This window comes from Euprymna scolopes, chromosome 20 (genome assembly GCF_053919585.1).
Source record: "Euprymna scolopes isolate OS-2025 chromosome 20, ASM5391958v1, whole genome shotgun sequence".
Classification (NCBI taxonomy): Eukaryota; Metazoa; Mollusca; class Cephalopoda; order Sepiida; family Sepiolidae; genus Euprymna; species Euprymna scolopes.
This window is the reverse complement of record NC_136501.1, coordinates 30,557,309-30,564,892: the sequence shown is the minus strand read 5'-3', so window position 1 is coordinate 30,564,892 and position 7,584 is coordinate 30,557,309. Positions and strand designations below refer to the sequence as shown.

Here is a 7,584-nt window from a genome sequence, read left to right as displayed (position 1 = left end):
AGAAATGTACATATATACATACACACATAAATATATCATGGAAACATAAATATAAATTATAAACACACATGCACATATATATAAATTATACACATACATGCACATATATATAAATTGTATTTATACATGCTTAATATTAAGGTCTACACCTACAACTGTGTGTGCGTATTCATACCAGCATATACATACATGCACACAAATGTACATACATATACACATACATATATGCACATACATATATATACACATATCGAGACATTCGTAGATAAACAAATATATACATACATATACAACCATATACATACATATGCACACATACATATACATATAAACATACATATACATACGTAAATATAAATGATAGTTGAAGCAAATCAAGCAGGTTACTAGCCTCGTAGACATTACGTACATGAATACATACCCACATACACATATGTATACACACACATATATATATATATATATATATACATATACATATATATCTTCTTCTTGCTCGTCCGTTGAAATCGACGATGACCAAGGTATCAATCAGTTCGGCGTCAGGGGTTTGTGGGTCCTGAGATGGCTGATGAGGCCAATCCGTGCTCGGCAGACTCTTCCACACTCTGGACACGGGAAGGCACATACGCCCCCACACACACACATATATATATATATATATACATATGTATGCATATAAGACATATATATATATAGGTGTATGCATATAAGGCATCGCGGTTTATTGCATCTATAATTGCTATTTTGTTGTGTGTCATGTGTGCGTTTGCAGGTGAGTATGGCTAAGGAGTTGGCTGGTTGTTTGATCGCATTAATTGGTGGAAGGTGAAATATAGAGTTAATAGTTAAGTTATTTTTTTAGGTTGTTGTAAGTTTTTTAGTTGCGTTGTAATTTTATGCATGTGTTGGCCGTGAAAACATTGGGATGCGTTTGTTAATGTTTTTTTGTTTGTACTGGAGAAGACGGGATCTGTCAATTTTATTAGTACAAACAACAAAAAACATTAACAACCGCGTCCCCATGTTTTTCAACGACGGCCAACACATGCATAAAATTACAACGCACCTAAAGAAAACTTAGAACAACCAAAAACCTAACCTCACTATTAAATCTATATTTTACCTTCCACCAATTAATGCGATCAAACAACCACCCAATCCCTCAGCCATACTCACCCGCAAACACATACACGACACACAACAAAATGGTAATTCTAAATGCAATAAACCGCGATGCCTTATATGCATACAGCTAAATACCACACCACTATTCAATATACCTGAAAGTAACACTCACATAAAACCGCCGCATCTAACATGTGACAGTTCTAATGTCATATATTTTATATATTGCTCCATTTGCAACAATGGATGATATATTGGAGAAACCCTGACACGTTTTCGAATCCGTTATTCCAATCTTCATATTTGATGTTGCTTCACTACGTTTCGGTACAACTCATCTTCTTGCCTTCGTTAAGTGATTAACAGCGGAATAGGAATTAGCGCTTGTTGTGCAGTGGATAAAGGTGTTGAGTCTTTACGGTTCTAAGTAAGCATTGTCTGAAGATAGCGGCTTCAATTCTACCCAAAAGACGTAATTAAATAAGTAAACAAAAATAGGAGACAACAAAAGAGAAACAGAATCGACAGGCAACGTCGTAAGCGAAAGATGGCATACGGGCGAATTTCCTGCTATGATTTATGAAGGTGTCGACGACTAGGTAAAACTTTAAAAAATACCCTTTCCTTTTCTCCTGCTAGGTACAGATATCAAGAAAAACGACAATAAAACCCCGTTTTTCTTTAGCGTATAATCAGAGAAGAAAATAAACATACCTGTGTATATTATTGTTGTTAATGAACACAATAAAAATCCTAAAGTTTTGGCTTTTCTTTATATTTATTTATAAATAATTTACATATATATAAAATTTTATATATTACAAGAAAACAATAGACTAATGTACACATTATAGAGGGTGTGACTCATTTATATTAATATATAAAAATACCGTGTTTTTACGAAAAAAAAACCCATTGAAAACTGGAGAAAAAACATCAATGTTGTAAAAGTTGCTATTGTAACCAACATCAATCAGAAAAAATCGTAACTAGTGAAAAAGTTTCAATAGTAACCAACAGCTTAACAGAGGAAACCGTCTCTTAGATTCCTTACACATCGTGACAATTTTTGAACACCAGTAATTTTATTATAACTTTTGTTTTAATGAATAAAAAATGAAAAATTTAAAATACAAATATAGTTGAGAGAGTGACGCATGAATTGTAAAAAATTAGAGTTAGCGGTGAAGCTTTAGCGCAGTTCTTAATGAATAAAACACACACACAAACACACACACACACACACACATATATATATATATATATATATATGTGTGTGTGTGTCATCCACATACAGAACTGTTTCGTTGTATCATAACTCATCAGTGCGACTAGACATACACCTTTCCGTCAGCCGTAGATCGAACCAACAACCGTCGAGTTGATAGTAGGCTGTTCTAACCATCGGAACACTAATCAGAGCCGTAAATATTTCTCCTCGAGTGTTTATTAAATCCACACCCGCCCGTGGTTTACATTGCTCAAACCATAAGTTTGTTTGCAAACAAATTAATAGTGGGCTTCGCTTAATTACTTAAATACGCGTCGGGTGAAAATATACTTACAAAGTACCCAACCCAAAGAGGGAATATATATATATATATATATATATATATATATATATATATATATATATATATATATATATATATATATATATATATATAATCCTGAGTGGAATAGGAACACAGATTAATTTATTGTGTGGTATCAAGTCTTACAGAATATTTTTAGGAGATAAGACAATTCCAGTCAAAAAGAGAATAGCTCAATATACTTGATAGAGCAAATGGAATTCATAGTATTTTTCATAAAATTTAATTCAGAAAAACGTCATTTTCAGAACAGAAATTTATTGTTTGAATAAAGAATAGTTTTCTCATTTTTCCTTAACCCATGAATTTTCGATGTAGGCTCATCTCCTCAGAGGAACGTCATTAGCAAATCTGAGATTAAATTCGAAATAATATTGGTATTTAGCACACAAGAAAAACATTTAAAAATTAACCACATCCTTTTATTGTCTAAAATCTACATCACACTCGGAATCTAATCAACATTTAGAGACCTTTGAGAATATATTAATCAACTTATTTAAAATATAAAATTCAAGAAGCATAAGCATCCTTCCAATACTATCACTATCAAATAAATAGCTTTGCGACCAAGGTTAACAAAGGCTCATGCATTTTTGTCGCTGTAGATAAAACTAAAAACTACCACAAATTAGACAACCTTACTTACAAGAAAATTATACACAAGGAACTAAACCAATCATATAAATCTATCCCTATAATAAAATAAATGAAATTAACGTGGATGCAAAAAACTTACTTAAAATAATGAATATCTATAATTACCCAGAAATTATAACACCAGGCCTCCAAAATTATCCTTGAAAGATCATAAACCCAACTCCCAAGACAACGCATCTATTCGATTTATTTGTCTCTCTAGTTCAGATATAGGTTTAGTAACTAAAAAAACTCTTAGACAGAATCATCCCACGATAAGAGAAAAGGTCGAGTTCCCACTTTGGCAATGCTCTGGCTTTGTTCTTAAATGGTCCTTAAATCTCAAGGACTAGCAAAGATTACATTTCATTACCTTTGATATGGATAATTACTATCAAACTACCTGTCGAATACTCCTAAATAATAAAATAATATTTGCCAAAACGCACTCTGACATTACCAGCTTTAAAATAAATCTACATCACACTCGGAATCTAAAATTGGCAAGAAAGGTCTTAATACATGTTGATGGGGAATAATGGACAGAAAAGGACACTACAATAATGTCGATAAAATAATGGATCAACAGAATCTGTCCGGGTTACAGACTTAGTGAATCTATTCCTACTGAAAGATCTTAATATAAAGTTCAAGACTTTACAGGGAGGACTTTACATGACGCATTATCTATCACACCTGCTAGACTACGAACGTGCAACAATACAATCAAGAAACTACACGATTTTTTCAAAAAATTACGGATTGTCCATTCTGGTTGTCCCAAAGAAAAAAAACTTCGAATTGTTTATACTTCCCTTACTTTAAATTCTGAAATCTACTCATCCCACCATAAACTTAATTAAACTTATTATATGTGCATAAGCAACCGATCATCCAAAATCTATAATTAACTCAATAGTATCCCCCATATCAAAATGTATATTAAATCTTTCAGCGGACAAAAAACCTATGCGCGTACTTCATACTTTAACAACAATGCCTTAAGAAATTCGGAATATACTGATAATATAGAATGCAATAAAATCACATGGACAACAAGTTAAAATTAGTAATTACCCATAATATAACCATAAAGATAGGTAACAATTATAGAATGCTATCTATTTCAGCCCAAAATAAGCTAATATAAAAAGTCGCTTACACTAATAGAAATTTTAACAAAAAGTTTAATAAGAAAAAATAAACCAATAAGACGAAAGACATCCATATGGTTCACTCCACCTTACAGCTCGAACGTAAAAACTAATATATCTTAGAAATTTTTAAAAATATCAGAAAACACTTTTAAATACCTGCATAAGTACAGCACATTATTAAGCAAAACTCCATAAAATATCATACTTAATGATGCCTTAATTAGTGCAGACGATCATATCCTTCAATAATAGTAAAATAATTAAAATTCAGATGCCCCCCACACAATATCAACCCTGAGAAATAAATGGAACTGTCAAAATAAAGTGACTTCCAGCTAAATAACGAATGCATACATAAAAACGTTATATATATTGAGAGGTAACAAATGACCTCACGCTTGAAACATACCATCGACACATAATAACTAATAACCCCGATTTTAATATTCCAAATTAAATACATCATACGGATACTCTAAATAACAACTCATAAAACAATCCCTATAATAACCCCCAGAAAGAATTCACAACAAACTCTCCAATATACATATGATTCTTCCTCTATAAATCACTCACTCCAGAGCCACCATACTTTAAATACTTTAAATACCAATCCAGATAATAACCTAAATATACACTTAAATAATCAAACTAAAACTCTAACTTATATAGGCGTAACTTCTACATTAATATGACTAAGAATCTCAAACCACTCACATTCCTTCAAATACGGCAAATACACGGAATAAAAAGACACTTCTTTAACTAATTAAATTTCTTACCAACGAAATCCGACTTGGATTAAACTGCACCAATTACATGTAAATTTTGATAAACTTCAATATTTTCGAAATTAAAATCATATGTTAAAAATTGACAATCATTAACAATTGCGCGCCCCAAAACAAAAATGGTGGAAATGGATACAATGTATGTAAATACAGAACAAAAGTCACTAAGCATGAAACGAAACATGAAACCATATACAGATATTTTATTTCCAAAAATTATTTAAGTTTAAACACTTCTTGTTTGACAATATATTACTCGTCTCAAATTGTGACAACATTTTCAAAGATGTAAAAATAAATTAACTAAAACATTTAAAATGGCCGATCTTGGACAATTATCATGGTTCCTCGGTAGAAAGTTTACCTGTGAAAATGAAACTATAACAATGAAGCAATCACGGTACATTAAAAAAAACTACTGTGCTTAGGAATGCGAGATTGCAAGCCGCGTATAACTCCCGTTGAGATTGATATAAATAAGAATATAGAGACCGAAACAAAATTTATAGACAATCGATTATACAGAAAAAATATTGGAAGATTAATCTATTTGATGACCGCCACTAGGCCTAATATATATTACGCCGTAACTAAGCTATCTCAAAACTAATCAAAACCAACAATTAAGGACTTCACTCGTGCAAAACAAGTATATTGTTATCTAAAAGAAACCAAGGAACAATATTTAGTATTTAAAAAGTCGACATATTCCATAAATTTAGAAGGATTTTCAGATTCAGATTAGGGTAACTCTAGGGATCGAAAAAGTATAGCGGGATACTGCTTTAGACTGTTAAAACTAAAAAAAACAAACAAATTGCTACTCTTTCTACATGTGAGGCAAAGTTTGTTGCACTTACGTACTCAGCACAGGAGGCAATTTTTTCTAAACACCCTTCTAAAGTCTACTTTTAAAACCACATCTAAGTAAAAAAAATAATAAAACAATAGTAATTTATTATGACAAGCAGAGTAGTATCTTATTAGAAAATAATTATATGATTGATCAAAGGTTGAAGAATATTGATACCAGATATCATTTCATAAGGAATGCAATCACAAAAAAAAAATCTACTAATCTTAGTTATGTAACATCTGAGAATCATACAGCCGACATTTTCGCTAAACCGGTAAAAAGATAAGTTTAAAAGATTTTATCGCTGAACTTTTTGGAATTTAATCATGAATGAATCTATTTTCAGAAACACAAAACGAGAAGTCGAAACCACAAAATAAATAAATAAATAAATAAATGAATAATAATAGATTGTAAATTATCCCGGATACGACGCTAAACTCCGACTATTTTTACTTGTCTTTCTAACCAAATTAACAAACTAAAATATCTAATAGAATGTGTCGAGTTTTTATTTAACAAAAAATAAATAAATAAATAAATAAAAATAAGTATGTATATTTGAAAAAATGTGTGTATCTGTATTTCAATGTATATATTTGAACAGTATGCATATCTGTATGTATTTGTATATATATATATATATATATATATATATATATATTTAAAAAGAATGCATATGTGTATTGGTATATGTATTAAAACAAGGCCGATAGCCATTAGTCGCGTGCTCTTGTGTAATGAATGAATGCGTGAATGTAGGATTGACATGAAATTCTTAAAGATAAACTAAAATGACCGAAAAATGGGCTGAAATGACTTAAATAAATAAAAAGTAAATGACTTAGAATGACTTTAATGAACTTAAAGATGAATTGAATAACCTTAAGAATGACTTGAATGCTTACAAAATAACTGGAATCCTTCGAAAACAACTTGAATGATCTGGAAAATGACTTGAATGGCTTTGAGACTGACTCGTTGTAAAGTGGGTGATCATTTTAGATTAAATTTATACCGAAAAGTGATCCCCCCTTTATATCTCAAAGTTACAAACATGAGTACATCATGTAGTAAGAACAGATACTACACTTTAATCTTGGCCAAAAGGCCAAGAAAAGCTTAAAAAGCTAAGAACATCATCTCTTAACAACAGACCTTTGACCTTAACCAAAAAGGCCAAGCACAAAAGTGTTACGGACGACAGACCGACAGATCGACCGACCGACCGACTTAGTGACTTATAGAGTCGCTTGCACGAGACTAAAAACAAAAGAAAACTTAAACATGTTATTAAAAATTTCTTTTTTTTTACACACATTGTACAGATATGTTGATATTTTTGAAAATAAAGACGAACCCCCAAAAAAATTAAACAAAAAAGAAAAACTATTTTTATATTTTTATACTATTAAACC

General features: G+C 31.0%; 1 pseudogene; it reads right to left on the bottom strand.

Annotated features, from left to right (window-relative positions):
- Positions 1-7,153: 7,153 nt before the first annotated feature.
- LOC145241843 (U2 spliceosomal RNA) lies at positions 7,154-7,289 on the bottom strand (annotated as a pseudogene).
- Positions 7,290-7,584: the final 295 nt, after the last annotated feature.